Raw genomic sequence first — 14,096 nt, 5'->3', positions numbered from 1 at the left:
CTGAAGAAGTAAGTGTTAGGAATTCCAGTGTGAGTGTGGAAGCGTCAGAATAATCCCTGGGGGTCTCCCCGGTGGCGCAGCAGGTTGAGCGCAGTGCTGTGAAGCTGTCCGCAGCCTCTGCAGCAGGGGTTCGATTCCTGGCCTGCCAGGGAGATACCCGCATGGCACGGCAGACGTCTCCTGCCTCCCCCGCTGCTACCCTCAGCAGTGTCTTTGGTCTGTCTGTCTGTTCTGCTCCCCACTCTGTCTCTGGTGAATCCTCTCGCCCTCCCACACCTCTGGCCTGTACCCCAGTTCTTGTATAAATAAAATAAAACTTTAAAAAAAAAAAGAGTAATCATTGGCAACCTGAAATAACTACTCAGCAGGATGAAGACTTTTGGAGGACATAGAATGTAGGGTATAGAAACATAGAAAATTTTGTACAAATTAAGTCAGAATGAGGTCCGGAAATGCCTCAATTGTGGAGATGAAAAGAAGCAGACAAGTGGGAGGAAACTGAGGAGAAATGATCTGAGTTAATTACTGGTGGGAGAGGAAACAAACTTAGAAGTCTAGTTTGAGAAGTAGTGAGATTCCAGTAAGACCCTGTTTTCATAGGACTCTCCCCAAATAATGAATTTTGTGGAATAAAATCAAATTGTCATAATTCTCATCCCACCCCCATCTTGACACCCCACTCTTTGGATTATCCAACACATAGGTAGGGTCTTTTACCCCAAATGTTATTATTAGGTGTAGTTGACACATGTAATAATTACAAATTAATTTTGTGGCAGCTCTATGGGACTAGGAAGTCCCTAGAACTCTACCAAATGCCTGATGAGTATAAATGAATTTTCTAAAGTTTTCACAGTTTTTGTGTGTGTTTATTTAGTGATACATGCACCAACCTAAATGAACCTTAAAAACATTATGCTAAATGAAAGACGTCATTCACAAAAATCACATTTTGTATTATTCCATTCATATTCACTGTCCAGAATCAAATCTACAAGAGACAAACAGTAGATTAATAGTTTCCTGCTCTTTCCACCATCTTGGTCCGTGTGGAGCCTGCTGAGAACAGGACTTCTAAAATATGGTTGGAAGGCTATGGTCCAAGGCCATTTTTGCTGGCTCCCGAACCAGAGGGAACATACAGCTCTTCTTAAAATTGAAGGTGTTGGGCCTCCCCGGTGGCGCAGCGGTTGAGCGCTGGGTTGTGAAGCTGCCCGCAGACTCTGCAGTGCCGGTTCGATCCCCGGCTGCTCCCCGGCCACCGGAGGAGGGTCCCGCATGGCGCGCAGACCTCTCCTGCCTCCTGCTGCTCCCCTCAGCAGTGTACTTCGATCCTTCTGCCTGCTCTGCTCCCCGCTCTGGCTCTGGTGAATTCTCTCACCCTCGTGCGCTTCTGACTGTACCCAGTGCATGTATAAACAAAACAAACAAATGAATAAATAAATAAATAAATAAATAAAGCATGCCTCTATTAAAAAAAAATTTTTTAAAAATAAATAAATTGAAGGTGTTTATGCTCGAGATGAAACAGAATTCTATCTAGGCAAGAGATGTGCTTATGTATACAAAACAAAGAACGACACAATGACTCCTGGTGGCAAACCAAATAAAACTGGAGTAATCTGGGGGAAAGTAACATGTGCCCATGGAAACAGTAGTTCCAAAGCAACCTTCCAGCTAAGGCCATAGGACACAGAATTGGTGTGATGCTGTACCCCTCAAGGATTTAAATATACTGAAAGGTCAATAAAAGTGGATTTGTTCTTGTATTTTGTAAAAAAAAAAAAAAAAAAAAGGGGCCTCCCTGCTGGTGCACCGGATTGAGCATAGCACTGTGATGCTGTCTGCAGCCTCTACAGTGTAGATTTGATCCCGACTGGCCGTCGAGAATCCCACATGGCGCAGCAGACCTCTCCTGTCTTGCCCGCTACTCCCCTCAGTAGTGTATTTCGGTCAGTCTGCTTGTTCTGTTCCCTGCTCTGTCTCTGGTGAATCCTCTCACCCTCCCGCACATCTGGCCTGTACCCCGGTTCTTGTATGAATGAATAAATAAATCTTTAAAAAAAAATAGTTGCTTAAGCAGGTGAGGATCAGGCAATTAAGGGGAGGCAGGCAACAGGCAATAGCTAAAGGGCATAGGATTTCTTTTTGGCGTATTGAAATGTTCTAAAATTGAGGTGCAGAGGGTGAGAGGACCCACTCAAGACAGAGTGGGGAACAGAACAGGCAGATTGACTGAAATACACTGATGAGGGGAGCAGCAGGCGAGTCAGGAGAGAGTAGCGCCCTTGTCAGGGATCGAACTTGTGCTTCAGTGGCTGCAGATAGCTTCATAGGTTGTTGTCTTAACCCCTTGTGCCACCAGGGAAGGGTGTTATATTCTTGATTAAAATATTGATCGATTTAATATTAAAATATTATATTCTTGATTAAAATACTAGACTCATTCCTCCTGGTCTACAGAATAATAATGAAACTTCTCAAGATGGTATGCAAAACCCTAAGGAATTTGGTCAGAATTTCCTGTTTCATTTCCAGCTGTGTGCCTCATACACAAAGAAATACATCCAAGGCCTTAAATATAGCGTGACCTCTTACACCCTCACATTTTAGCATTTGCAGATCTTATGTGCATGCAAAGCTTCCTACCTATTACATCTTCTGTCCCACCCTATCTCCCTTTCTGTACCTGACAAATGCTTATTCATACTATATGACTTAGCCCTGGAAGAGTCAATATTAGAGAGACAGAGATAGTTGGGAAAAAAAGGAAAGAGGAAGGAAAATTTTTTCTCCCACTTTTCCCTATCCTGATCTAGCTCTTAGTATAGAACTGGTCTCAATTAGGAACACAATAAGGAAAGGTGGGTTTATAGGACCCAAGGACCAGTATGGGGATGGTGGAAGGATAGAACATTACCAAGAAGGTAGGGTTATTCTTTGTTAACCTGATATAACAGGATTTTTGCTGACAGTAGGCCAGGATGATCATATATAATAGAGGATGAGGATTTTCTCATATATCAAGGATGGTCAGATATTTAGGGTAAAAGATTCTGGTTAAATTGATTCACAGGATTCTTACTAAAACTGTGCAATGCAAAGATAGAGCAGATGTGTTAAAGTCAAAGCCTAGTTGAAAAAGGATTTAGATATGGCTACAGGAGAAACTGTTGCCAGGATCTTGCTCTTCAGAAAGTCTACATGAGGGCCTCCCTGGTAGCGCAAGGGGTTAAGTCTCAGCACTATTAAGCTATCACCAGACACTGCAGCATGAGTTCAATCACCTGTCAGGGAGCTAACCACACGGTTCATAAGACTCTCCTCTCTGGCCCTCAGTGCATTTCAATAAATCTGCCTGTTCTGCTCCCCACTTTGTCTCTGGTGAATCCTCTCACCCCCCCCTGTACCTCTGGCATACACCCCAGTTCTTGTATGCATAAGTAAAATAAATCTTCAAAAAGGAAAAAGGTAAAAAGTAAGGCTTTATGAGTCAACACTTGCACAATAGAGCATGAAGATTTTTATTTTTCAATGTTTACCGATGTAATATATAAGAAGTCTTATTTCATTGTTTTAATTAACATTTCTCTTGTTACTAATACATTTGACCATCTCTTCACATCCTTGATAGCCACTCAGATTTCCCGTTCAGCAAATTCTGTTCAGATGATTTGCCCAGCTTTCTTTGGGTATTCCTGTCTCTTTTTTAAATTGATTTAGGATAATTTAGCCCCGTAGTCTAGTATGATAATAGCTCCCTGCCACTTTCAGACATCACAGTGTTTTCTCCCAACCTGTTATCATCTGTTATCCTCAGTTAACTTCATTCATGCTAACCTGGGAAGAAAGAAATCCTTAATTTTGATGTTAATTCATTGTTATTTTGCCTCGTTATTTGGGTTTTTATGGTTTTAAGAAGCTCTTATCTGTCCCAGATTTTTTTAAAAGTCCTACAGTCTTCTATTAATAATTTTGTCTTTCACATATGTATTCTTAAGTCATCTGTAGTCAACTTTTTATAAACTATTATAAAGGGACACTTTTTTATTCTCTCATTATTATGATCAAATTCCCTGCTTATCTGTCTATCTATTCCTGTGGCAACAGCATCCAGGATTTATTACTATAACTTCATAATAAGCCCTAATATCTGTTAGGACAAGACCTACATTTCAATTCTGCTTTTCTAAGGTTGACTTGGTTATTTATGGTTATTAACATTTTTCTCTATACAGGTAAGTTTATCAAGATCCTTAAAATTTTCAACTAAAAATTTGATTGGATTTGTATTGAATGTATAGGTTAATTTGGGAAACAAATATCTCCATATTAAGTTACCCCCATCCAAAATCATAAAATGTCTTCTCACTTGTTCTCCCCGATGTTTTTATTGCAATATGATGTTTTTCTCCTAAATGTATTATTGCTTTTCTAAATGGTAGATTTTTCTTAAATTGTATTTCCTACATTTTTATTGCTTTCCCTTTATCTGGATTTATTATTTACTTTCTTCTTTTTCTTTGTATATTGTTTTTATTCAAATACCAGCTTTATTAAAATGCTGTGTTTTAAAACTATCTGTGCTAAATAAAGTATACAATGATCACTTTTTTCTACAAACTGCTTTAGCTATGACCTGCAAGTAATGCAGGCAATATTTTCATTATTATTTATTTCTAAGTATTAATTTACTTTGCACTATCATTTTTTTAAAAATTTATCCACGCATCAAAATCTGGGGTACAGGCCAGAGGTGTTGGGGGGTGCAAGAGGATTCACCAGAGATAGAGTGGGGAACAAAACAGGCAGATTGACTGAAATACACTGCTGAGGAGAGCAGTGGGTGAGCCAGAAGAGGTCTGCTGCACCATGTGGGTAGCTCCCTGGCTGGGGATCAAGCTCATGCTGCAGTGGCTGCGGTTAGCTTCATAGGTTGTGTCTTAACCCCTTGCACCACCAGGGAGGACTTGCACTATCATTTTTAACATAAAGTTTATTTAGTGATTTTCAAATATGTAAAATCCTGTTTTTTTATAATTAAATTTTAACTTTAGGGCCTCCCTGGTAGCACAAGGGGTTAAGCAACACACTATGAAGCAATCCGCAGCCTCTGCAGCACAAGTTCCATCTCCAGCTGGCCATGGAGCAACCCACATGGTGCAGCAGACGTCTCCTGGCTTGCCCGCTGCTCCCCTCAGCAGTGTGTTTCAGTCAGTCTGCCTGTTCTGTTCCCCACTCTGTCTCTGGTGAATCCTCTCACCCACCGCATCTCTGGCCTATACCCCAACTCCTGTATGCATAAATCAATAAATCTTAAAAATAAATAAATAAGGCCCCCCTGGTGGTGCAGGTGGTTGAGAGCAGCACTGTGAAGCTGTCCGCAGCCTCTGCAGTGCTGGCTGGATCCCCACCGGCCGCAGAGCAACCCACATGGCGAGCAGACCTCCCCTGTCTCACCCGCTGCTCCCCTTAGCAGTGTATTTTGTCAGTGTGCCTGTTCTGTTCCCTGCTCTGTCTCTGGTGAATCCTCTCACACTCCCACGCATCTGGACTGTACCCCGGCTCTTGTATAAATTAAATAAAAATCTATAAAATAAATAAATAAATAAATTTTAACTTCATTGCAATATGCTTATACACACTCCACCAGAAAAGACTAATGGATAGTGATGAAGGGAAAACCCCCATTAGGATTATCTGCTGCAGGATTATCTCCCTGGTGGCCTAGGAGTTAAGTTTCAGCGCTATCACCGCTATAGCCTGAGTTCAATCCCTGGCCAGGGAACAAACCCACATATGGTGCAGCAGACCTCTCCTGTCTTCCCTGCTGCTCCCCTCAGCAGTGTATTTCAGTCAGTTTGCCTGTTCTGTTCCCCACTCTGTCCCTGGTGAATCTCTCATCCCTCCCTGCACTTCTATGCAAAAGGGAAAAAAAAAGAATTATCTATTGCATTGTGTTGAAAATTGTCCTCCCCCAAAAAATGCATGTCCAGCCTCTTGTGGCCATCACAAAATGAAGTTCAGGCCCCTTGTTACCTATGACTGGAGGAAGAACCATAAAAGGCATTTCAGTGCACTTTCCTACATTTGTAGGAAATTATATCTTCTATTCCCAAAGTATTGAGACAGAAGTACAATGTTCCACCCATGTGCGTCTGATGAAGTTCAGACCATGTGAGTTTGCCACCAAGGGCAGAAAATGTCAAAGCAGTCGAAGTTTAAATGAAGAAATATGTCCTCTACTTTGAATGGGTGTAGTGGGAGAATAAATATAGGGCACAATGTCCACCAGCAAGTTTATTATCATTAGACTAAAATTGGACAGGGCAATCAAAGAGGTCCTAGAACACAAAGCCAAATATCACCAAGTAGGAAAGGAAAAGGGTAAATACAAGGTAGAAACAACTGGGAAGATGCAGGAGTAAAGTAATCCAAAATACATGAAGTAATCAAATATGCTTCAAGTGAGCTCATGTCCCTCCAGAACCTGTAAATATGACCTATTTACAAATAATGTTTTTGCAGAAAGAAACAAATTAAAATAAGTTCATCCTGGGCCTCCCTGGTGGCACAAGGGGTTAAGACCCAATCTATGATGCTTTCCACAGCTACTGTAACACAAGTTCGATCCCCGGCCAGGGAGCTACCCACATGGCACAGCAGACCTCTCCTGTCTCACCCACTGCTCCTGTCAGCAGTGTATTTCAGTCAATCTTCCTGTTCTGCTCCCCACTCTATCTCTGGTGAATCCTCTCACCCCTCCACACCTCTGGCCTATACCCCAGTTCTTGCATACATAAATAAATCTTTAAAAACAATAAGCTCACTCTTGGTTATGGAGGGTCCTAATTTGATGACTAGTGTCCTTATAAGAGGGAAATTTGGACAAAAATGCACAGAGAAAATGTCATGTAACAGTGGACAAGAGATTGGAATGATATATCTACAAACCATGGAATACTGGTTGTCAGCAGGCCCCAGAAGCTGGGAAGAGGCAAGAAACAGCCTTTCTCTGGAGCCTTCACTACTAACACTTTGATTTCAGACTTCCAGCCTGCAAAACTGAGACAATAAATTTCCACTGCTCTAAGTCACCTGATTTTTGTTCCTCTATTATTGCAACACTAGGAAATGAATAGATTTGCTTTATCAGAAGTGAGAAGGCAGAAGTATGTTTATAATTTGTGTGTGGCTGTTAACTATATGGTTTCATGGAAACCAAGAAAGGAAGCAGATTGAAAGCTTGGTGACAAGGAAGTATGGTGAAGAAGTGTATCCATGTTCTCCTTGGATTAGACACAGACTGCAAATATATTTGTGTCTATTGGATGCTCACCAAAGGAGAATCATTGCAGATGAGGTTTTTAATAACTAAGGGGATAAAATGACAAGCTCTGTGGATGTCAGACAACAATTTCCCCAGACACCCAGGGCTTACTCAAAGGACCCATGAACAAAATGATCATGGCAGGGACGGAGGCTAGCCATGTCTCAACAACATGGACTTTTCTCTACCAAGTCTGACCTGGCTAACACAAGTGCTGAGTGTCTTATCTGCCATTGGCAGAGACCAGCACTAGTCCCCTGATAAGGCAGGACTGCCCAGGGTGATAAGCAGCCACGCCACAGGGTAGTAGGTTGATTACATTGGAACTCTTCCATCTCTGAGAGAGCAGAAATACTTCCTGATTAAAATAGGCACATTCTGAGTATAGACACCTTTTCTACCCATAATAATTCTGCTAGAGTCTCCATCAATTGATTGTCTTTTCAACCATCATGGAATTCCATACAGTGCAGCCTCTGATCAAAGAACTCATTTCAGGGCCTCCCCTGGTGGCGCAGGCAGTTGAGGGCTGTGCTGTGAAGCTGTCCACAGCCTCAGCAGTGCCAGTTCGATCCCAGACAGACAGCCAGCGAGGGTCCCACATGGCGGCAGACCTCTCCTGTCTCACCCGCTACTCCCCTCAGCAGTGTATTTCATCAGTCTGCCTGTTCTGTTCCCTGCTCTGTCTCCGGTGAATCCTCTCACCCTCCTATACATCTGGCTTATACCCCGGTTCTTGTATAAATAAATCTTAAAAAAAAAAAAAACCTCATTTTATAGCAGTGAAAATGCAGCAGAGAACTCATGCCTATAGCATTAACCATCTACAAGTGGCTGCACTAACTCAAAGGTAGAAACTTAGTTTTACTAATTTTACTGAAAATTTAGTTATGGGGCCTCCCTGTTAGCCTACGGCTTAAATCTCAATGCTATCACTGCTACAGCCTGAGTTTCATCCTTGGCCAAGGAGCTAACCCATCCAGTATAGCAGACCTCTCCTGACTCATCCGCTGCTCCACTCAGCAGTGTATTTCAGTCAGTCTGCCTGTTCTGTTCCCTGCTCTGTCTCTGGTGAATCCTCTCAAATCCCCTCCCACTCCTGCCACCCTGCACTCTGGCCTACACCTCAGCTCTTCAAGGCAAAAAAAAAAAAGAAAAAAAAATTAGTTATGGTGCCATATATAAGACAATGCCTTTAAAGATAGAGTTCTGTCTTCAAGGTGTGGTATATGCTTTAAATCAGAGACCAGTGCATATTGCTATCTCTTCCATAGCCAGATGGTTTCAGGAATCAAGGGGATAAGAGGGAGTGGCTGCTCTCATTATTATATCAAATAATTCACTCACAAAAATTTTGCTTCCCACTCAGGCAACTCTGATGTTCACTGATGTAAAGGTCTTTATTCCCCAGCAAGTGTGCTTCCGCCAGGGGACACAATATCACCAGTAAGCTGGAAGATGATGCTGGAAGAAGAGGACTGTCGTGGGCTTCTTTTGTCACAAACCCAGAGATCAAAAGGACATCTTCTATTGTTGGAGTGACTGACTCCAACGACCAAGAGGGAGCTGCTAAACCATGAGAATAAACAAGACAGTGCCTGGAGCCGAGGGGAGTTCCGGGGTCATCTCTTAGTAATTCCATGTCCAAAGTAAATGTTAATACAAAACTATAACCAAAAAGAGGTAGGAATATTGCTTCAAGAATAAAGGTTGATGTCATTCCATTAAAAAACTGTCTGGGGGGGGGACCTCGTTGGTGGTACAAGGGGTTAAGACGCAATCTATGAAGCTGTCTGCAGCCACTGTAGCAAGAGTTCGATCCCCGGGCCATGGAGCTACCCACATAGAACAGCAGACCTCTCCTATCTTGCCCGCTGCTCACCTCAGCAGTGTATTTCAGTTGGTCCACCTCTTCTGTTCCCCACTCTGTCTCTGATGAATCCTCTCACCCTTCGGCATCTCTGGCCTGTGCCTCAGCTCTGGTATGCATAAATAAATAAATCTTTAAAAAAAAAAAACTGTCTAGGTCCTCTCTAGTGGTGCGAGGGGTTAAGGAGCAGCACTATGAAGCTATCAATAGCCAAGTTGTAGCACAAGTTCAATCCCCAGCCAGGTTGGTGACCCACATGGCGCAGCAGACCTCTGTCTCCCCACTGCCCCCCTCAGCAATGTATTTCAGTAGATCTGTCTTTTCTGCTCCCCACTTAGTCTCTAGTGAATCCTCTTCCCCCACTCCGCACCTCTGGCCTGCACCCCAGTACTTGTATGCATAAATAAATAAATCTTTTTAAAAAATTAAAAATTAAAAAAATCTGTCTAGCTGAGCTTGTAGCTGAGAGCATAGGAAATGAACAGGCAGTAAAGGAAGGGAGTCATAAAGGCTAATGACCAAATACAAAAGCAAGAACTGTGCTAATTTGCATGTTTTCTCTCTACTTATTACGTTTATGCATTTATTTGTAAATATTAACCATTTTCCCCGTGGTGGTTAACTTTACATTCAGTCTTTAGTCGTATAATTTTTAAAATTTTTTACTTGTGTGAATTAAATTGCACACCATAAAATTTAACCCCTTTAACAGCATTAACAGTAGCATAAAATACATTCACGTTGTTGTGTAACTGTCCAACATTCATCTCCAGAACTTTCAACTTTTCACACTGTCACTGTGTGTCCATTAATAAACAGCTGTCCTTACCCTCCTGCCTTCCCTCCAGACCTGGCAATCATCAGTCTACTTTCTGTCTCTTTGAATTTGGCTCTCTAGGGCTGGCTTAAGACATTGTTTTTTTAAGTTAAGAGTATAACTTTCATACAACTGTAAGCTGAATGTGTGTCAGAGGTCTTATTTATGTTCCTTATTAATTAAGGAGGAAATGAGTAAGATGTTACAAATAGATCAAAGGAGAAATCAAACAACCACACAAGCAACAAGGAATGCTAAAATGAATTTACAAAAAGATACAACAGGTTCTGAGCAGGGGAAAATAATGAATTGTATTCCACTATACACAATTCATTCCATTTCTATGGGCTAAAGTTGTATTATTTCTTTACAACTCACAGAGCTATAAAATAACCCAAAAATAATGCAAGAGAAAGACAACCAGGAAATTTGTTCAAAACAGAATATTTAATCACTATATACTTAGGACATGGATAAATATAGACAAATAGCATGAGAGAGGGGAGGGAGGGAGGGGTTTAATTGGGAGGACTGTGCCTGTTTACCAGTTCATTGTTTTGCAGCTTCAAAGCTGGAAGGACACTCTGAAAGGTTGTTTGCCACATGGTGCAAGGGTAAGCCTTATCAGCAGAGGGCACTGGAGGGACACAGCAAAGCATAACACAAGCTCTTCCTAGATCTGTCCGCACCTGTTATAGGTATCTCCTATGGAGACTCACTGGCCTTCACTCACTGCCACAACCCTAATGAATGACCTCCAACTGATTCCTCTGGCCTACAGGACTCTGATGAGTTTCTCTTCCATCTAGCAGGCTGCAACCTCACCCTTCTCAAGGAGATCTGAATTTCAACTAAAGGTTGGTGCCTGTTCCAAATTCATTTCTCCTTTGCTTATTCTCCCTCAACCTTAAAGGTAGTAGTGTAGCTTACATTTGCTGTGTGGTAGAGTTATCTTTTACCTCTCTTTACAGGTAATCACCTTTCACTGGTTCTTAAGTGTCACAGTAAATTTTCCGTGATAAAAATTATTGTGGTTTCTGTCTCCAGACTGATATAACCATAAACTTATTTATTTTCTTCCTATTTATTTCTTAAACTTGACATATCTATATTAGATATGTCTAATATAAACAACAAAAGAAATATATTAGCATGTTCTTCCTCCCAAAATATCTACCATATTAAAATTTACTAGGACTTTAGTTCTTTTCTTTGACCCTATTTGCTTTTTATTTTTTCAGGCTACAACCAACTTGACTTACATACGCAATGCCCTAACTTCTGATTTTTCCTAAGGCATATCTGAATTTAAAAGTTTTATTCTGAGGGCCTCCCCAGTGGCGCAGCGGGTTGAGCGCTGCGCTGTGAAGCTGTCCGCAGCCTCCGCAGCGTGGGTTTGATTCCCAATCAGCCAGGGAGAAACCCACATGGTGCAGCAGACCTCTCCATCCTCGACCACTGCTCCCCTCAGCAGTGTCTTCGACCTGTCTGCCTGTTTTGCTCCCCGCTCTCTCTGGTGAATCCTCTCACCCTCCCACGCCTCTGACCTGTATACCCCAATTCTTGTATAAATAAATAAAACTTTAAAAAAAAATAAAATTTTTATTCTCAGAACAACACTTCTTCAAAAATGTTTTGAAGGTGGGTCTTTGTGTGGCAAATTTGTTGAGAATTTGTACACTTGTGGCCAAATATCACTTTTACTGTGCCTTTGTATTGAATAACACTTTGGTTGAAAACAAGATTCCAGACTGGAGTTTTTTTCAGTACTTAACATGTATTACTCATTTGTCTTTCTATAGTCACTGGGCTGTGGAAAAATCTAATGGCAATATGAGTCTTACTACTTTGTATATCACATCTAGAAACATCTACAAAGTTTCAGACTTTTGTCTATAGTTTTCTTAAGATTTACTCAAATTGTTCAGATCTGATTTTTCCTTATCTTTTTCTCTTTGGCAATTTATGATTTGAAATCATTCATCTTTAATTAGTTATGAAAAATTTAACTTTTATAAAAATAATAAAAAAATATTATTTTTTCCAAATACGTCTTCCTGTTCCTTTTTCTTTTTAACCTTGTATTTTGAGGCTCCTCTTATATAGATGGCATGTCTACTTCTACCCTCAATATGTCTTTACTGGGTTTTTTTTTTAAAGATTTATTTATTTATGCAAGAATTGGGGTATAGGCCAGAGGTATGGGGGGTGAGAGGATTCAGAGACAGAATCCTGTGGGAACAGAACAGGCAGATTGAAATACACTGCTGAAGGGAGCAGCAGGTGAGTCATGTGGAGAGGTCTGCTGCGACATATGGGTAGCTCCCTGGCTGGGGATCAAACTCATGCAGCAGTAGCTGTGGACAGCTTCATAGGTTGTGTCTTAACCCCTTACAGCACCAGGGAGGCCCTGTCTTTGCTGTTTTATTCATTATTGTTTTCTGCTGTTTTTTCCATCTGTTTTAATATAAGTTTCCAAAGGAAGGGACATCATACTACAGTCCATTGCCAAATCTAGCTGACCACCTATTTTTGTAAATGAGTTTTAATTAGAATAGCCATACTCATGCATTCGTGGACTCTCTATGGCTGTTTCTGTGCAATGGTGGCAGAGATAAGGAGTTCCAAAGAGGCCATGTGACCCACAATGTTTAAAATGTTTGTTATCTAATCCTTTACATCTAGAGTCTGCTGAACCCCGGCCTCCCCAGTGGCGCAGCAGTTGAGCGTTGGGTTGTGAAGCTGCCCGCAGCCTCTGCAGTGCTGGTTCGATCCCCGGCTGCTCCCTGGCCACCGGAGGAGGGTCCCACATGGCGCGCAGACCTCTCCTACCGCCTGCTGCTCCCCTCAGCAGTGTACTTCGGTCCTTCTGCCTGCTCTGCTCCCCACTCTGGCTCGGTGAATTCTCTCACCCTCCTGCGCTTCTGACTGTACCCAGTGCTTGTATAAATAAATAAATAAATCTTTAAAAAAAAAAAAAAAAAGACTGCCACCTTTAAAAAAAAAAAAGAGTTTGCTGAACCCTATTCTAGAAGACAGAGACAATTTTATTCTTCATTCTATTATTTTTTGTTATTGAGATTATATTGGTTTACATTTATAACACTGTACATAATTTAGAGATATAGTTTCACACCTCTCCAGATGCATGCCACCACCTATAGTCCTTTAATCTACAATATTGTGCCCCCTCCCCCTTCTTCTCTCCATTCTGAGAAGTAGAATATACCAGGCCTAGGTTTGTTGAATGAATAAATAAATACAGAAGGAAGCTTTGAAGGACAGATATTAGTTCACAATGAAGAACTGAAAGAGTTCAAAAGTTGGAACTAGAGTACTCTAGTAAAGGGAATAGAAAAATGTAAGTAAAGACATGAAAGTGAAAATCAAAGGTAGATTTCCAGTAGAAAAAATATTTCACAAAAATGAAGCCAAGAAAGTCTGATTTAAGAACTATTCTGGGAAGTCTTGAGTCTAGAATTGGGAGTTGGTTCTGAATTCTCTTTGCAGTTACCAGACATGTCACGAGACCAGAGATATGTGCAAGGAGAACTCATCCAGCGGTGCTGCTGCGGAGAGCAGATTAGAGAGAGGAGACAGGACGGGTGGAGAAGAGTTCAGTGGCTTAACAGTGAAATGAAAAGGAGTTGCTCAGTTTGAAGGACAGTGCCACATGATATGGAGATATACTTCAGAGTCACAGACTTGCTCTACGTCCCAGCCCCACTATATCCCAATCGTGTGTTATTAGGCAAGTTGTTTAGTCTTTCTGAGTTTCAGTTGCTTAATCTGTAAAATATGATAATTCACTAAGGATCCAATTAGGAGAAGAATGTTCATGCTGGATAATTCAATAGACAGAATTTAATAAAGTAATTGGTATTGACTAAAGATCTGAAAAACCAAACAAGGAAGGTGAGGCTTTCCAGGGACTAAGCAGCTTTACCCGCAAGGCTGGGGATTAGGGAGGCCAAAGTGTTACCAGAGCCGAGTGTTAGCAGAAGCAGAGCCATTCATTGGTTCTCTCTGGGCACTGGAACCAGAGAGGAGGTATAGTAAACAGATCAGAGTCATTGCCT

General features: G+C 41.5%; 1 pseudogene across 1 annotated transcript; it reads left to right on the top strand.

The window, feature by feature from the left end:
* Positions 1-1,081: 1,081 nt before the first annotated feature.
* LOC311170830 (large ribosomal subunit protein eL33-like) lies at positions 1,082-1,957 on the top strand (annotated as a pseudogene). The gene is made up of 2 exons: positions 1,082-1,162; positions 1,508-1,957. The product of its transcript is annotated as a large ribosomal subunit protein eL33-like (transcript).
* Positions 1,958-14,096: the final 12,139 nt, after the last annotated feature.

The sequence above is a fragment of the Talpa europaea genome (genome assembly GCF_964194135.1).
Source record: "Talpa europaea genome assembly, chromosome: 5".
NCBI lineage: Eukaryota > Metazoa > Chordata > Mammalia > Eulipotyphla > Talpidae > Talpa > Talpa europaea.
Note: the sequence above shows the minus strand (reverse complement) of the source record. Positions and strands in the feature narration are given on the sequence as shown.